This window comes from Staurois parvus, unplaced genomic scaffold (genome assembly GCF_062004578.1).
Source record: "Staurois parvus isolate SC_StPar_1 unplaced genomic scaffold, SC_StPar_1.0 ptg000196l, whole genome shotgun sequence".
Classification (NCBI taxonomy): domain Eukaryota; kingdom Metazoa; phylum Chordata; class Amphibia; order Anura; family Ranidae; genus Staurois; species Staurois parvus.
In genome coordinates, this window is record NW_028317992.1 from 1,493,885 (window position 1) to 1,513,492 (window position 19,608).

Consider the following 19,608-nt stretch of genomic DNA (forward strand, 5'->3'; position numbering starts at 1 on the left):
GTGCCGAATCCGAAAAATAGCCTAATTCGGACGCGCGAATCGAAATTTTTCAGAAAATGGCGGCTGACATGTGCGGCGACGGAGCGGGGATGTCTGGGAAGGCGCGCAGACAAGGCGCGCTGACCCATAATGCATTCCTAAACTACATGTGATCGCATCAGCCTATCAGCAGCCAGCCAGCCAGCACTGTGTAATGGTCGAGCTATAAATAGCGGCCATTTTGGAATTCTTCATTTGCCTGCAGTTATTGAACAGAGGCAGACCGCTCTGTACTAGGGACAGGGACAGAGTTAGGGCCACAGAAACGATAATTGGGGACAGAGAAAAGTTACTTAGGGACAGAGAACCATTAATCAGGGACACAGACTTGTTAATGAGGGCCACAGAATCGTTATTTAGGGACAAAGAAACGCTAGTTAGGGCCACAGAATTCATAATCAGGGACAGACAGAATTGTTACTCAGTGCCAGAGAATTGTTACTTAGGGCCACAGAAACGTTATTAGGGCCACAGAATTGTTAGTCAGGGACAGACAGAATTGTTACTGAGTGCCAGAGAATTGTTACTCAGGGACAGACAGAATTGTTACTGAGTGCCAGAGAATTGTTACTTAGGGCCACAGAAACTTTAATTAGGGCCACAGAATTTTTACTCAGGGACAGACAGAATTGTTACTCAGTGCCAGAGAATTGTTACTCAGGGACAGACAGAATTGTTACTGAGTGCCAGAGAATTGTTACTTAGGGCCACAGAAACTTTACTTAGGGCCACAGAATTTTTACTCAGGGACAGACAGAATTGTTACTGAGTGCCAGAGAATTGTTACTCAGGGACAGACAGAATTGTTACTGAGTGCCAGAGAATTGTTACTTAGGGCCACAGAAACTTTACTTAGGGCCACAGAATTGTTACTCGCACAGACACAGAATTGTTACTCGCACAGACACAGAATTGTTACTGAAGGCCACAGAACTGTTACTTAGGGCCACAGAATTGTTACTCGCACAGACACAGAATTGTTACTCGCACAGACACAGAACTGTTACTGAGGGCCACAGAACTGTTACTTAGGGCCACAGAATTGTTACTCGCACAGACACAGAATTGTTACTCAGGGCCACAGAACTGTTACTTAGGGACAAAGAAACGCTAGTTAGGGCCACAGAATTCATACTCAGGGACAGACAGAATTGTTACGGAGTGCCAGAGAATTGTTACTCTGGGCCACAGAAACTTTACTTAGGGCCACAGAATTTTTACTCAGGGACAGACAGAATTGTTACTGAGTGCCAGAGAATTGTTACTCAGGGACAGACAGAATTGTTACGGAGTGCCAGAGAATTGTTACTTAGGGCCACAGAAACTTTACTTAGGGCCACAGAATTGTTACTCGCACAGACACAGAATTGTTACTCGCACAGACACAGAACTGTTACTGAGGGCCACAGAAACTTTACTTAGGGACAAAGAAACGCTAGTTAGGGCCACGGAATTCATACTCAGGGACAGACAGAATTGTTACGGAGTGCCAGAGAATTGTTACTCAGGGCCACAGAAACTTTACTTAGGGCCACAGAATTTTTACTCAGGGACAGACAGAATTGTTACTGAGTGCCAGAGAATTGTTACTCAGGGACAGACAGAATTGTTACGGAGTGTCAGAGAATTGTTACTCAGGGACAGACAGAATTGTTACTGAGTGCCAGAGAATTGTTACTTAGGGCCACAGAAACTTTAATTAGGGCCACAGAATTTTTACTCAGGGACAGACAGAATTGTTACTGAGTGCCAGAGAATTGTTACTCAGGGACAGACAGAATTGTTACTGAGTGCCAGAGAATTGTTACTTAGGGCCACAGAAACTTTACTTAGGGCCACAGAATTTTTACTCAGGGACAGACAGAATTGTTACTGAGTGCCAGAGAATTGTTACTCAGGGACAGACAGAATTGTTACTGAGTGCCAGAGAATTGTTACTCAGGGCCCCAGAAACTTTACTTAGGGCCACAGAATTTTTACTCAGGGACAGACAGAATTGTTACTGAGTGCCAGAGAATTGTTACTCAGGGACAGACAGAATTGTTACTGAGTGCCAGAGAATTGTTACTTAGGGCCACAGAAACTTTACTTAGGGCCACAGAATTGTTACTCGCACAGACACAGAATTGTTACTCGCACAGACACAGAATTGTTACTGAAGGCCACAGAACTGTTACTTAGGGCCACAGAATTGTTACTCGCACAGACACAGAATTGTTACTCGCACAGACACAGAACTGTTACTGAGGGCGACAGAACTGTTACTTAGGGCCACAGAATTGTTACTCGCACAGACACAGAATTGTTACTCAGGGCCACAGAACTGTTACTTAGGGACAAAGAAACGCTAGTTAGGGCCACAGAATTCATACTCAGGGACAGACAGAATTGTTACGGAGTGCCAGAGAATTGTTACTCAGGGCCACAGAAACTTTACTTAGGGCCACAGAATTTTTACTCAGGGACAGACAGAATTGTTACTGAGTGCCAGAGAATTGTTACTCAGGGACAGACAGAATTGTTACTGAGTGCCAGAGAATTGTTACTTATGGCCACAGAAACTTTACTTAGGGCCACAGAATTTTTACTCAGGGACAGACAGAATTGTTACTGAGTGCCAGAGAATTGTTACTCAGGGACAGACAGAATTGTTACTGAGTGCCAGAGAATTGTTACTCAGGGCCCCAGAAACTTTACTTAGGGCCACAGAATTTTTACTCAGGGACAGACAGAATTGTTACTGAGTGCCAGAGAATTGTTACTCAGGGACAGACAGAATTGTTACTGAGTGCCAGAGAATTGTTACTTAGGGCCACAGAAACTTTACTTAGGGCCACAGAATTGTTACTCGCACAGACACAGAATTGTTACTCGCACAGACACAGAATTGTTACTGAAGGCCACAGAACTGTTACTTAGGGCCACAGAATTGTTACTCGCACAGACACAGAATTGTTACTCGCACAGACACAGAACTGTTACTGAGGGCCACAGAACTGTTACTTAGGGCCACAGAATTGTTACTCGCACAGACACAGAATTGTTACTCAGGGCCACAGAACTGTTACTTAGGGACAAAGAAACGCTAGTTAGGGCCACAGAATTCATACTCAGGGACAGACAGAATTGTTACGGAGTGCCAGAGAATTGTTACTCAGGGCCACAGAAACTTTACTTAGGGCCACAGAATTTTTACTCAGGGACAGACAGAATTGTTACTGAGTGCCAGAGAATTGTTACTCAGGGACAGACAGAATTGTTACTGAGTGCCAGAGAATTGTTACTTATGGCCACAGAAACTTTACTTAGGGCCACAGAATTTTTACTCAGGGACAGACAGAATTGTTACTGAGTGCCAGAGAATTGTTACTCAGGGACAGACAGAATTGTTACTGAGTGCCAGAGAATTGTTACTCAGGGCCCCAGAAACTTTACTTAGGGCCACAGAATTTTTACTCAGGGACAGACAGAATTGTTACTGAGTGCCAGAGAATTGTTACTCAGGGACAGACAGAATTGTTACTGAGTGCCAGAGAATTGTTACTTAGGGCCACAGAAACTTTACTTAGGGCCACAGAATTGTTACTCGCACAGACACAGAATTGTTACTCGCACAGACACAGAATTGTTACTGAAGGCCACAGAACTGTTACTTAGGGCCACAGAATTGTTACTCGCACAGACACAGAATTGTTACTCGCACAGACACAGAACTGTTACTGAGGGCCACAGAACTGTTACTTAGGGCCACAGAATTGTTACTCGCACAGACACAGAATTGTTACTCAGGGCCACAGAACTGTTACTTAGGGACAAAGAAACGCTAGTTAGGGCCACAGAATTCATACTCAGGGACAGACAGAATTGTTACGGAGTGCCAGAGAATTGTTACTCTGGGCCACAGAAACTTTACTTAGGGCCACAGAATTTTTACTCAGGGACAGACAGAATTGTTACTGAGTGCCAGAGAATTGTTACTCAGGGACAGACAGAATTGTTACGGAGTGCCAGAGAATTGTTACTCAGGGCCACAGAAACTTTACTTAGGGCCACAGAATTTTTACTCAGGGACAGACAGAATTGTTACTGAGTGCCAGAGAATTGTTACTCAGGGACAGACAGAATTGTTACTGAGTGCCAGAGAATTGTTACTTAGGGCCACAGAAACTTTACTTAGGGCCACAAAATTGTTACTCGCACAGACACAGAATTGTTACTCAGGGCCACAGAACTGTTACTTAGGGACAAAGAAACGCTAGTTAGGGCCACAGAATTCATACTCAGGGACAGACAGAATTGTTACGGAGTGCCAGAGAATTGTTACTCTGGGCCACAGAAACTTTACTTAGGGCCACAGAATTTTTACTCAGGGACAGACAGAATTGTTACTGAGTGCCAGAGAATTGTTACTCAGGGACAGACAGAATTGTTACGGAGTGCCAGAGAATTGTTACTTAGGGCCACAGAAACTTTACTTAGGGCCACAGAATTGTTACTCGCACAGACACAGAATTGTTACTCGCACAGACACAGAACTGTTACTGAGGGCCACAGAAACTTTACTTAGGGACAAAGAAACGCTAGTTAGGGCCACGGAATTCATACTCAGGGACAGACAGAATTGTTACGGAGTGCCAGAGAATTGTTACTCAGGGCCACAGAAACTTTACTTAGGGCCACAGAATTTTTACTCAGGGACAGACAGAATTGTTACTGAGTGCCAGAGAATTGTTACTCAGGGACAGACAGAATTGTTACTGAGTGCCAGAGAATTGTTACTTAGGGCCACAGAAACTTTAATTAGGGCCACAGAATTTTTACTCAGGGACAGACAGAATTGTTACTGAGTGCCAGAGAATTGTTACTCAGGGACAGACAGAATTGTTACCGAGTGCCAGAGAATTGTTACTCAGGGACAGACAGAATTGTTACTGAGTGCCAGAGAATTGTTACTTAGGGCCACAGAAACTTTAATTAGGGCCACAGAATTTTTACTCAGGGACAGACAGAATTGTTACTGAGTGCCAGAGAATTGTTACTCAGGGACAGACAGAATTGTTACGGAGTGCCAGAGAATTGTTACTCAGGGCCACAGAAACTTTACTTAGGGCCAGAGAATTTTTACTCAGGGACAGACAGAATTGTTACTGAGTGCCAGAGAATTGTTACTCAGGGACAGACAGAATTGTTACTGAGTGCCAGATAATTGTTACTCAGGGCCCCAGAAACTTTACTTAGGGCCACAGAATTTTTACTCAGGGACAGACAGAATTGTTACTGAGTGCCAGAGAATTGTTACTCAGGGACAGACAGAATTGTTACTGAGTGCCAGAGAATTGTTACTTAGGGCCACAGAAACTTTACTTAGGGCCACAGAATTGTTACTCGCACAGACACAGAATTGTTACTCGCACAGACACAGAATTGTTACTGAGGGCCACAGAACTGTTACTTGGGGCCACAGAAACGTTAATCAGGGACACAGAATTGTTACTGAGGGCCACAGAACTGTTACTTAGGGCCACAGAATTGTTACTCGCACAGACACAGAATTGTTACTCAGGGACACAGAATTGTTACTCAGGGACACATAATCGTTTAATTAAAGAGTATGTCAGACAACATGCAGAGGAGTGGCAGAGGAGGCAATGTTTTAGGAGCGAGCAGACGTGGCAGCAGAGGAAGGGGTCGAGGCAGCACTATTCGCAGCCAGAGGCCAGTGCTCCCGGTGTCATCCAGCGGTCGTGTCTCCACCGACAACCCTGCCGTCGTCGATTGGTTGGCTCGGTCGTCTTCCTCTTCCCAGGTCACCTCTGACACCTACAGCCAACGGTCGGTGGGTACGTCAGACACAACCGTTAGTTGGCATGGCCCGGGACCTAGCCCACTGAAATCACGTGTCCTCTACCTGCCCCTGTCCTTTGGTGTTCCCTCACCAAGCGAAGTATCGCATGCTGTGGGCTCAGCCCCACTGTACAGTGAGGAAGAGCTAACAGAGGGCGGTCAGGAACGGGGGGAGACATCCGCCTTTTCAGCAGCTAGGCGAAGAAGTAGTGGCGAGGAGAGTGGCCCGGTAGCCGGTCTAGAGACAGGTCTGTCTCCTGACCCAGACGCAGCCGAGGGGGCTAGTAGTGAGGCGGAGACCCTACTTGATGATGAGGAGGTTGATCGCACTTGGCAGCCTCGTCGTCATCAGGCAATTTCTTCCGCATCATCAGGAGAAGAGGGTGGCAGCTTGGCAGTGAGCGAAACAGTCGGTGGGTTGACCAGGAGACAGCAGGAGGGTCGCAGCAGTGTCAGTGGAAGCAGTGTCAGTGGAGCCAAACGGCCACGGAGTAGAGCACCAGCTCCACTGCAGCCTACCACCACGGCCAGTAGTGGTGCCGGTGTGCACGGAGGAAGCAGCAGTCAGCCAGTGAGGAGTATCGGGGGCAAAGTTTCCTACTCGGCGGTGTGGCAATTTTTCGTCAAGCCGCCCGAGGAAGTAAACGTAGCCGTATGTCGACTATGTGGCCAGAAAGTCAAGCGTGGCCAGGGGGCCCATGTTGGGACTATTTGGGCCATGTTGGGACAATGGGAGACCTCCCATTGCTGCTGTCTCCATCGCCACACTCTGCCATGTGCCACTTTCAGGTCTCCTCACACACTGCTGGTGTGTAGAATTTTTTGACATAGGGTGCTGGCAGATTACGGGCCTCCCATAGCTGCTGCCAGGCCCCTAATCTGCCATAGGCCCCTATATACCGCCTCCTCATGCTGCTGCCAGGTCCAGAGTCTGTCATGGGTCCCTGTACGGCCTCCCATTGCTGCTGTCTCCATCGCCACACTCTGCCATGTGCCACTTTCAGGTCTCCTCACACACTGCTGGTGTGTTGAATTTTTTGACATAGGGTGCTGGCAGATTACGGGCCTCCCATAGCTGCTGCCAGGCCCCTAATCTGCCATGGGCCCCTATATACCGCCTCCTCATGCTGCTGCCAGGTCCACAGTGTCTCATGCCATGTGCCACTTTCAGGTCTCCTCACACTGCTGGTGTGTTGAATTTTTTGACATAGGGTGCTGGCAGATTATGGGCCTCCTATAGCTGCTGCCAGGCCCCTAATCTGCCATAGGCCCCTATATACCGCTTCCTCATGCTGCTGCCAGGTCCAGAGTCTCTCATGGGTCCCTGTACGGCCTCCCATTGCTGCTGTCTCCATCACCACACTCTGCCATGTGCCACTTTCAGGTCTCCTCACACACTGCTGGTGTGTAGAATTTTTTGACATAGGGTGCTGGCAGATTATGGGCCTCCCATAGCTGCTGCCAGGCCCCTAATCTGCCATAGGCCCCTATATACCGCCTCCTCATGCTGCTGCCAGGTCCAGAGTCTCTCATGGGTCCCTGTACGGCCTCCCATTGCTGCTGTCTCCATCGCCACACTCTGCCATGTGCCACTTTCAGGTCTCCTCACACTGCTGGTGTGTAGAATTTTTTGACATAGGGTGCTGGCAGATTACGGGCCTCCCATTGCTGCTGCCAGGCCCCTAATCTGCCATGGGCCCCTATATACCGCCTCCTCATGCTGCTGCCAGGTCCAGAGTCTGTCATGGGTCCCTGTACGGCCTCCCATTGCTGCTGTCTCCATCGCCACACTCTGCCATGTGCCACTTTCAGGTCTCCTCACACACTGCTGGTGTGTAGAATTTTTTGACATAGGGTGCTGGCAGATTACGGGCCTCCCATAGCTGCTGCCAGGCCCCTAATCTGCCATAGGCCCCTATATACCGCTTCCTCATGCTGCTGCCAGGTCCAGAGTCTCTCATGGGTCCCTGTACGGCCTCCCATTGCTGCTGTCTCCATCGCCACACTCTGCCATGTGCCACTTTCAGGTCTCCTCACACACTGCTGGTGTGTAGAATTTTTTGACATAGGGTGCTGGCAGATTACGGGCCTCCCATTGCTGCTGCCAGGCCCCTAATCTGCCATGGGCCCCTATATACCGCCTCCTCATGCTGCTGCCAGGTCCAGAGTCTGTCATGGGTCCCTGTACGGCCTCCCATTGCTGCTGTCTCCATCGCCACACTCTGCCATGTGCCACTTGCAGGTCTCCTCACACACTGCTGGTGTGTAGAATTTTTTGACATAGGGTGCTGGCAGATTACGGGCCTCCCATAGCTGCTGCCAGGCCCCTAATCTGCCATGGGCCCCTATATACCGCCTCCTCATGCTGCTGCCAGGTCCAGAGTCTGTCATGGGTCCCTGTACGGCCTCCCATTGCTGCTGTCTCCATCGCCACACTCTGCCATGTGCCACTTTCAGGTCTCCTCACACACTGCTGGTGTGTAGAATTTTTTGACATAGGGTGCTGGCAGATTACGGGCCTCCCATAGCTGCTGCCAGGCCCCTAATCTGCCATAGGCCCCTATATACCGCCTCCTCATGCTGCTGCCAGGTCCAGAGTCTCTCATGGGTCCCTGTACGGCCTCCCATTGCTGCTGTCTCCATCGCCACACTCTGCCATGTGCCACTTTCAGGTCTCCTCACACACTGCTGGTGTGTAGAATTTTTTGACATAGGGTGCTGGCAGATTACGGGCCTCCCATAGCTGCTGCCAGGCCCCTAATCTGCCATGGGCCCCTATATACCGCCTCCTCATGCTGCTGCCAGGTCCAGAGTCTCTCATGGGTCCCTGTACGGCCTCCCATTGCTGCTGTCTCCATCGCCACACTCTGCCATGTGCCACTTTCAGGTCTCCTCACACACTGCTGGTGTGTAGAATTTTTTGACATAGGGTGCTGGCAGATTACGGGCCTCCCATAGCTGCTGCCAGGCCCCTAATCTGCCATAGGCCCCTATATACCGCCTCCTCATGCTGCTGCCAGGTCCAGAGTCTGTCATGGGTCCCTGTACGGCCTCCCATTGCTGCTGTCTCCATCGCCACACTCTGCCATGTGCCACTTTCAGGTCTCCTCACACACTGCTGGTGTGTAGAATTTTTTGACATAGGGTGCTGGCAGATTACGGGCCTCCCATAGCTGCTGCCAGGCCCCTAAGCTGCCATAGGCCCCTATATACCGCCTCCTCATGCTGCTGCCAGGTCCAGAGTCTCTCATGGGTCCCTGTACGGCCTCCCATTGCTGCTGTCTCCATCACCACACTCTGCCATGTGCCACTTTCAGGTCTCCTCACACACTGCTGGTGTGTAGAATTTTTTGACATAGGGTGCTGGCAGATTATGGGCCTCCCATAGCTGCTGCCAGGCCCCTAATCTGCCATAGGCCCCTATATACCGCCTCCTCATGCTGCTGCCAGGTCCAGAGTCTGTCATGGGTCCCTGTACGGCCTCCCATTGCTGCTGTCTCCATCGCCACACTCTGCCATGTGCCACTTTCAGGTCTCCTCACACTGCTGGTGTGTTGAATTTTTTGACATAGGGTGCTGGCAGATTACGGGCCTCCCATTGCTGCTGCCAGGCACGTAATCTGCCATGGGCCCCCGTACCGACTCCTCATGCTGTGACGTTGCAACAAGGTGGAATTCAACCCTACATATGTTAGACCGCCTTTACGAACAGCGAAAGGCCATCACCGATTTCCTGATGTTAAAAGCGGATAAAGGTACTCCCTGTGTAACTTAGATGTCAGCCATTGGCAGCTCATGTGTGACACCTGCGCTTGCTCAGGCCCTTTGAGGAGGCCACGCTATTCGTGAGTCGGCAGGACTATGGGATGAACGACGTCATTCCTCTGTTGCACGTCCTGGAACAAATGCTGTTAACAATGGCTGGTCAGGGTGCGGTAGACGTGGCGCACAGATCTCAACGCCACATGACCCCTGTGGGGGCAGGACAGGAAGAAGAGGAGGAGGTAGAGGAGGACATTGGTGCTCAGGAATTATTGAGTGAAATGGGTGGTTTTTCCACTCAGCGGACAGGAGTGGAGGAGCAGGAGCATCTGGTAGAGGAGGAGGAGGAGGAGGAGACAGAGGACCCAGACGCACCGTGGCAGTATGCTGTGGAGATGGAGGCAGGGAGTCCCTCGCATTCCTTGGCACAAATGGCCCATAGCATGCTCGCTTGCTTGCGTAGCGACAGCCGAATAATAACCATCAGACAGAAGGATGACTTTTGGCTGTCCACCTTGTTGGACCCTCGCTACCGTTCAAAAATGGTGGCCTTTTTCACACCTGCTGAGAGGGAGGCCAAAATAACGTACTATAAAAACCACCTATGTAGTCAGCTGGTCTCTGCCTGTCTGCGCCAACGTCCATCCTCAGACACTGTGGGCCCTGTGCGCTCGCGTTCCGCTGCCATGGCAGCAGGGGAGGGGTGGGGTGGTAGGAGCAGTGGCAGCTCCACCAGCAGCGGCTGCCTCAGTCTGCAGTCGATGATGAGTAGCTTTCTTCACCAGCGCAGTGAGGAAACTACTAACCAGCCGCAGCAGCAGCAGCAGCAGCAGCATCAGGTGGACCTGGAGCAGGACCTCAAACAACAGGCTTAGGCCTACTTGGACAGCACCCTGCCAACCGAGGTAGACAATCCCCTTGACTACTGGGCAACGAAACTTGACCTTTGGCCCCAACTAGCTGAATTTGCCCTTGAAAGGCTGTCATGCCCGGCCAGTAGCGTGGCATCGGAGCGCGTGTTTAGTGCGGCAGGAGGTATTGCAACTCCGCGGAGGACACGACTGTCCACCCAAAGTGTGGAGAGACTGACGTTTGTGAAAATGAATCAGGCGTGGATTAGTCTGGATTTCAAACCACCAGTTCCTGACACAACTGACTAAATCCGCCATGAATCATGCCCCAAACATGTGCCACTTTCAGGTCTCCTCACACTGCTGGTGTGTTCCATTTTTTGTCATAGGGTGCTGGCAGATTACGGGCCTCCCATAGCTGCTGCCAGGCCCCTAATCTGCCATGGGCCCCTATACCGCCTCCTCATGCTGCTGCCAAGTCCAGAGTCTCTCATGGGTCCCTGTACGGCCTCCCATTGCTGCTGTCTCCATCGCCACACTCTGCCATGTGCCACTTTCAGGTCTCACACACTGCTGGTGTGTAGAATTTTTTGACATAGGGTGCTGGCAGATTACGGGCCTCCCATTGCTGCTGCCAGGCCCCTAATCTGCCATAGGCCCCTATATACCGCCTCCTCATGCTGCTGCCAGGTCCAGAGTGTGTCATGGGTCCCTGTACGGCCTCCCATTGCTGCTGTCTCCATCGCCACACTCTGCCATGTGCCACTTTCAGGTCTCCTCACACTGCTGGTGGGTTCCATTTTTTGTCATAGGGTGCTGGCAGATTACGGGCCTCCCATAGCTGCTGCCAGGCCCCTAATCTGCCATGGGCCCCTGTTGTCGCTTGTTGGCATATTCCGCTCGTTCAGATGCTCCTTCTCCTGCTACTCCTCTTCACGGATTCCGTCAGCAGTCTTTCTTGGAATCCGTTTCCAAGAGACAACAGTTTGCGAGCACGCACCAGACGGTGCAGAAACTGAACGTCCTCCTGTCCAAGTTGCTGCTGCCAGGCTCGTAATCTGTCATGCGCCCCTGTACCGCCTCCTCATGCTGCTGCCAGGTCCAGAGTGTGTCATGGGCCCCCGTACCGACTCCAAATGCTGCTGCCAGGCCCGTAATCTGTCATGGGCCCCTGTACCGCCTCCCCATGCTGCTGCCACGTCCAGATTGTGTCATGGGTCCCTGTACGGCCTCCCATTGCTGCTGCCAGGCCTGTAATCTGCCATGGGCCCCCGTACCGACTCCTCATGCTGCTGCCAGGCCCGTAATCTGCCATGGGCCCCTGTACCGCCTCCTCATGCTGCTGCCAGGTCCATAGTGTGTCATGGGTCCCTGTACGGCCTCCCATTGCTGCTGTCTCTATCGCCACACTCTGCCATGTGCCACTTTCAGGTCTCCTCACACTGCTGGTGGTTTCCATTTTTGTCATAGGGTGCTGTATGGCCTCCCATTGCTGCTGCCTCCACCGCCACACTGTGGCTCCACACTCTGGTTTTGGCCCCGTGACTGCCCAAATGAGTGAAGTGTGCGGTGATTCTAAGATCGACGGCACTCATCTGCATGTCATACTGCCTGACAGTATTATTTCTCTTCCCCAGCAGACTCCAAGGGCATTTAAATTAAAGGTACAGTGTTCAGCACTAATATTAAGTCTCTCTGAAGCCTAGAAACACCCTTTTTTAAGTTAAATTCACAGCGAATATATTCGACTTGAATCGAAATTTTTCTACGAATTCGCCGAATCAGTCGAATCGAATTTTTGAATACTTCGCTCATCTCTACTTGTCCTCATGCTATGTGCTGCAGCTGCTTTAGCCCGAAGACCGTTTCCCTATGTGTCACGATCTCAGCCCCTGACACGTGCCTGAACTTTTCCTGAACTTGGGGTGCCTGCCAAAGCAACCCCACCCTTGACAATTTCAGTGCCTAATATATGAAACTGCCATATATGAAAGACCTTAAAGCAGAAGAAAACCCAAAGTAGGTGACGTTTAGTTTGCTGGTATTATAAACAGGTTTTATTCATACGATGCTGTTTTCACCTTTTTTAACATTCTTTTTTCATCTTATTGCTTCTGATCATGTCTGCCAGGGCTATGTTTCCAGCAGGAATGCAGGGGAATGCAGATCCGGCACCTGCAGCACTGAAAGCATGTAATGGGAAGGGGTGCTGAAGGATCTATTGATGCTGGCTGCTGGGGGATATATTGTTACATGGAGATCTATTGTTGCTGGTAGTAAGTTATTGCTGGGAGGGATCTACTGTTGAGGGAAGGGTTGTTGTTGGCTGCTGAAGGGTTTATTGATGCTGGCTGCTGGGAGATCAACTTTTGCTGACAGGGGTCTATTGTTGCTGGGGGGTATTGCTACTGAGGGGCTCTATTGTTGCTAAAGGGTATATCTTTTTGCTGGGAGATCTACTGTTGCTGGGGGTTTTTCTTGCTGGCTGCAGGGGATCTATTTTGCTGATTTTCTTGTTATCATTAGCAAATTCAATACAAGGTACTTAGCACCACAAAATGATTCTTGGTTCTATATTCTCTGAATGGGGTGGATCTCAGAGGTGGGTCAGGGGGTCCAACCAAGTGACAGTGCTTGGAGGTGGGTAAGGGGCAGGGACAAGGGGTTATTCAGAAGGGTGAGCAGCTGTACCTTTTCTCTGAGTGTTTTGGCAAGGCCCCTTGTGATCTGCCCTGCATCATGTGACAGCAAGTGATGGGAAATCTTTTTTTTTTTTCATTTAGTAGGTTTTTATTGGGTTCTTACAATTCATAAATAACATGGCACAGGGTTGAAAATCTCCAGCTGTACATTGATGGATCAACTTGGGTACAATCAGCCTTTCCATAGATGGATTCAATCTCGGCCAGTCCTTGCTGAACCGGCTGATTTTTGATCCATGTATGGCTGGCTTTAGACTCTACATGAGCGTTGCCCTTAAATGGCTGTAGTCATTCTTACTGGGATGAAATAAAATTTTTATAAACTGGAAAATTTAAAATGTTAGATTCTTACGCAGCTTCACTGCACTTGATCTCTCTACTGGTTTCATCTGGTGGTTCTCGTGTACCAATAGGGTGGGTATATTTTTGGTACAATTTCCTGCTTGGCTTTTTGGAGACTTGGTATATGACCTCTACTGTCTGCTATGAAATCCCACTAGCAGGATCAAAACTTTCCCCCTGTAAGGATAGGCAGTGCTGACTTAAGTCCCCATTGTGCTAATATCTCTGATGACGATCTATTGATCGGAACCGGTTGAGGTTTGATGATGCAACTTCCACTGACCTCATTTCCCCCTTTGGAACGCACGCTGGGACGCGGAGGCCATCTTGGTTCCTATTCACAGGCAGCAAGGCTGAATACACCGAGTGCCAGGTTATGGGCACTTTGCTTGTGAGTTTTATTCTTATTATTTCTCCCCATTATTAAAGTTTTTATGGTTTTACACTATGGGATGTTTGCTTTTGTTTCTGTTCACATGCTGAAACTTGGTTTACTGCCGGGGAGGAGAGGAGAAAGTTTAACCACTTGCCTACCGGGCACTTATACCCCCTTCTTTACCAATTTTCAGCTTTCAGCGCTGTCACACTTTGATTGACAATTGCGCGGTCATGCAAGATTATACCCATATGAACTTTTTATCATTTTTTTCTCACAAATAGAGCTTCCTTTTGGTGGTATTTAATCGCCACTGGGCACTTTTTGCGCTATGAACAAAAAAAGTGCAAAAAATTTGAAAAAAAAAAGTTTCTTTGTTTCTATTATAAAATTTTTCAAATGGGTAATTTTTCTCCTTCACTGATGTGCGTTGATGAGGCAGCACTGATGGGCACTGATAGGCGGCACTGATAGGCGGCACTAATGAGGTGGCACGGATAGGCGGCACTAATAGGTAACACTGATAGCCAGCACTAATAGGTGGCACTGACTTGCATCACTGCTGGGCACTGACTGGCGGCACGCACTGCTAGGCATTGACTGGCACAACCGCTGGGCACTGACTGGTGGCACTGACTGGCAGCACTGCTGGGCTGCACTGATGGGAACTTGTGGGTGGCACTGGTGGGCACAGGTGGGTGGCACTGGTGGGCACAGGTGGGTGGTACTGCTGGGTGGCACAGGTGGGTGGCACTGGTGGGCATCGGTGGATGGCACTGGTGGGCACAGATGGGTGGCACTGCTGGGTGGCACAGGTGGGTGGCACAGGTGGGTGGCACTGCTGGGCACAGGTGGGCGCACTGCTGGGCAGAACTAGTGGGCTGCACTGCTGGGTACCGATCATCAGGGCACTGATCATCAGTGCCCTGATGATCGGTGCCGATCCCTGCTCTGACAACTGCCGGTTCTCGGCAGTACTTTCCTCACGCTCTGACAGCGTGAGGAAAGTGCAGCCAAGAACCGGCAATCGCATTTCCCGGTGATCAGCGTGTCATTGGAAAAAGGCCGCTGTGATTGGCCTTTTACCACATCATGGAGATCACCGGGTGCGCGCCCCCGGGTGCGCGCAGGAGAGCGCGTTCTGGGAGGACGTCATATGACACCCTCCCAGAACTGGCCAGCTGCAGTGTAGCCATCAATCGGCTATCTGCGGTTGGCAAGTAGTTAAAAAGGCTCTTTTGAAACTACACTGTCATTTATATCCACGCTGGTCATCTTCCTATTGGTTACTATCAGCCAGATCGCATGATTCCCAGGAATGAATATTGGTGCCATTCTTACCATCACGCATTGGGCTAGTCCCTAACCAGGCGCTTAAGACCAACCTGGAGATAGGTGGTCCACGGCTAATGGTGAGTGCACATCCATGTGGGGCACCAATTGAGCACAGAGGACCACCTGTCATTTTTTGCACGAAGTTCACCAATTCGTATTCAGCATCTGGGCACTTTATTTTTCTGTATTGGGACTGAATGTTTCAATTATTCACTTTGCATATGTGAAGCAATAGTACTCATGTATTGTCAAATTTAATGCACTTAATTTATGCGCGGTCCACATGGTATTTTGTTCTAATATCTCTGCAGCTTCTACTGCCAGACAACCAAGGGTGCTCCCCTAGTCTTCTTCACATTTTCCACAGTTAATCATTTGATATTGTAAATAATCCAAATGACAGATATCCCTGACAGATACAGTCCTACCGGGATTCCTCTTAGTTGCCGTAAAGAAATCCTGGTTATGTCATATGTCAGAAACAAAACAGAACCCATGGTGCAGGAACATCATTCTCAGCATAAACATTTGTCTACTAAATCTTCTCTAAAGACTTCTTACATAAAACTTAAAATGTATTATTCTCCTCTTTTATAGCGAGTGCTATTGGCCCAGACACCTTATAGAACTTGAAAAACATACTCTAAGAAGCTGACTATTGGTCTCTAGGCATGAAAAGACCTACAGTACATTATTACTTCCTAACAAATCATAAACTTACAATTACTTCTTCTTGGTTGGCCTAGAAATATATGGGATGTATTATGAAACTGTTCTCAGATCTACAAGGTCTCATGTGGGTTGGTTGTTCAACAAAGTGTTTCTCAACCTTTTTACAGTCAAGGCACCCTTTACAATTATGCACAATATTGAAAGCTATACCTATAGGTTTACATAACACAACAATATCCACACATGTAGACACCCATCATTAGAGGAGATTTATTCTTCCAAAGCAAATATACTTTTGCACGCTGGTACAGACCAGTATTCCAGTGTATCTCTTATCCAGCATTTTTTTTCTCCCTCACTCAGCCAAGGTGACCCCAGTGCTGATGGTGAGGAGCAGGGGAGGGGCAAAAAAGGATGCTGTGATGTGATTTATGTGATAACTGAATAAAATGTGAATAATTTAATAAATATAAACTGGTGTATCTAAAAAAAAGTTCATATAACATTTTTTTGTATTATTATTATACAGGATTTATAAAGCACCAACAGTTTGCTCAGCGCTTTACAATATAATGGGAGACAATACAGCAACAATACAGTTCAATACAAAAGGGATAGGAGGGCCTGATCCTTGGAGCTTACAATCTAGGAGGAAGGGGCTAGTGGTACAAAAGGTAGTAACTGTGGGGGATGGACTGGATGGAAGAGTAGAAGATTCCATTATTAGCTGAGGGCAGGATAGGCTTCCCTGAAGAGAGAGGTTTTCAGAGATCGCCTAAAAGTGAGCAGAATAGGCGATAGTCTGATAAATTGGGGTAGAGAGTTCCAGAGGATGGGGGAAGCTCTGTAGAAGTCCTGGAGACGAGCATGGGAGGAGATGACAAGGGAGCTAGAGAGTAGGAGGTCTTGCGAAGAGCAGAGAGTACGGTTTGGGTGATATTTAGAGACAAGATCGTTGATGTAATTTGATGTAAATAAATAAAACAAAATTTCCCAGGTGCAAATCATCCAAGAAACATGAAAATTTTAACTTTGTCCCAAATGTAAATGTCCTAACAAAACGTGAAAGTTCCAATGTAATCCAATCTAATACGTCAAATAATCCAATAAAGTGCAGGGTGTTGCAGCTGAGAAAAAGTGTCCAACCTTAATTGTCAGTGATCATCCAGGACCACACACCACCACGTGCCCTGTCCCTGAGCACACATCATACTCACCCTCTGTTTAAACTAGCATCTCTTGAGCATACATGGTCCCAAAAAATAAATAAATAAAATATATATATATATATATATATATATATATATATATATATCATCCCAATATGTGTGAGTTTCTTTAGGCAATCAAAGTCTCCAGTTTAGACATATGATCTTCATTTCCAGCCATACATTGATCAATCATCTGGTCCGATCAATGATCAATGTATGGCTGGAAAGGAAGCTCATATGTCTAAACTGGAGACTTTGATTGCCTAAAGAAACACAAAGATTGGGATGATATATAAACTGCGGATATAAAAAGTCTACACACCCCTGTTAAAATGTCAGGTTTCTGTGATGTAAAAAAATGATACGAATATAAATAATTTCAGAACTTTTTCCATCTTTAATGTGACCTATAAACTGTACAACTCAATTGAAAAACAAACTGAAATCTTTTAGGGGGGAAGTAAACATAAAAAACTAACATACTGTGGTTGCATAAGTGTGCACACCCTCTTATAACTGGGGCTGTGTTCAGAATTAAGCAATCACATTCAAAATCATGTTAAATAGGAGTCAGTACACACCTACCATCATTTAAAGTGCCTCTGATCAACCCCAAATAAAGTTCAACTGTTCTAGTAGGTCTTGCCTGACATGCTTTTTTTTTTTTTTTGAATCAATAGAAGAATTTATTTTTTTACTGCAAGTTTTTGGAAAATGAAAAAAAAATATATTTTTTTTTACACAAAATTGTAATTTAAATGATTTATTGCTCACACATGCCATTGGTATGTGTGGAACCACCCAACAAAATACACTCCGCCACTCCCCCCGAGCACGGGGGCACCACACGTGAGAGACGCCCCGGCAGGCCAGCCAAGCACAGGACCCCAAAATCCAACAAGCACCATCAGGCCTTTATAGGGCTTTATTTCCCCACCACACTTCCAGACCACCCACCACAGCCTCGGAAGGCCCCGAAGTGCCAGGATAGCACCAAACCCCCCCAAATGACCCCCCCGGAAAGCAGACACCCCAAGGAACCCGACAAGAAGCATGTCGAGTACCCCGCAGATCTTGTTCGTTGCCACAAGTTCCTGGAACATGAAGAAAAAAAACAAAAACATATTTTTTCTTTTCTTTTTCATATTCCAAGACCCCGTGAGAAAAAACAAGATCCGCAAAACACTCGCCATGCCCCTCCTCAAACTCATTGGGGTATCCACTTTCCAAAAAGGGGCCACCCGGTTGGGCTGCCTGACATTCTTTTAGTCGCATCCTACAGCAAAAGCCATGGTCTGTAAAGAGCATCAAAAGCATCAGAGAGATCTCATTGTTAAAAGGTATCAGTCAGGAGAAGGGTACAAAAGAATTTCCAAGGCATTAGATATACCATGGAACACAGTGAAGACAGTCATCATCAAGTGGAGAAAATATGGCGCAACAGTGACATTACCAAGAACTGGACGTCCCTCCAAAATTGATGAAAAGACGAGAAGAAAACTGGTCTTGGAGGCTGCCAAGAGGTCGACAGCAACATTAAAGGAGGAATATCTGGCAAGTACTGGCTGTGTGGTCCATGTGACAACAATCTCCCATATTCCTCTCATGTCTGGGCTAGGATAGGATCCTCATCTATATTGATGTGATTTGGATCTGACTTTACAGGAACATTACCCAGACAAAGTTGGCATAAAAGTCGCATATCAAGTCTCATCAACGTCGTATTAAGTCACCATCAAATCACTAGAAAGTCACCTGGCAAAGTCGCACCATAAGTTGCGTGACTTTCAGGTCGCAGTAGTGTGAACCGAACCTTAATGTTATCTACATAATACTTGTAATACAAACCTTTCTATTTTCCCTATCCTCCCTCAGAGAATGGCAGTTCTGTTTTAAATTCCTAGTTTGCCAGTTTTATTACAATTTTCTTCCCAAAAAATTAACAGCCCCATTATCAGATTTCGCTGTTTTCTTAATGTGTTGCCAATTAAAAATACACAATTCCATCAGGATGTCTAATCCCATGAGAAGTTGATTCAGTTTGCCATTTTTTTATTGTTGGACCCAGAAGACAAATAAGGTTCGAGCCTTGCGTCCGGCCTGCAGTCTTCTGCCGACATCTGAATTTCATCTTCAGGACAATATCCAGGAAGACATCTCCCCGGGGAAGTTCTTCCCAAACAAATAAATACAATAAAACTTCAATTTGTCAACTAAAAAGTCTTATGGGGAGCAGATGTCTGAAGGCCAATTCGTGATAATCTGATTATTGCTCTTGTCAGGTCTCATTATTCATTCGCCGTTTGCAAACAAACGATCCCAACACTAAACGCAATTATCTATCTAAATGGGAAACTTGTGTGGGACAAACATGGAGGACTGCTGGCTTTCCTTCTGAAGAGTGCAAGAAAAGGTGGATCAAAGTCTGTATAGTCGGGGGTGTGACCACAAAATGGGCTTTGAATAGAGTGAGG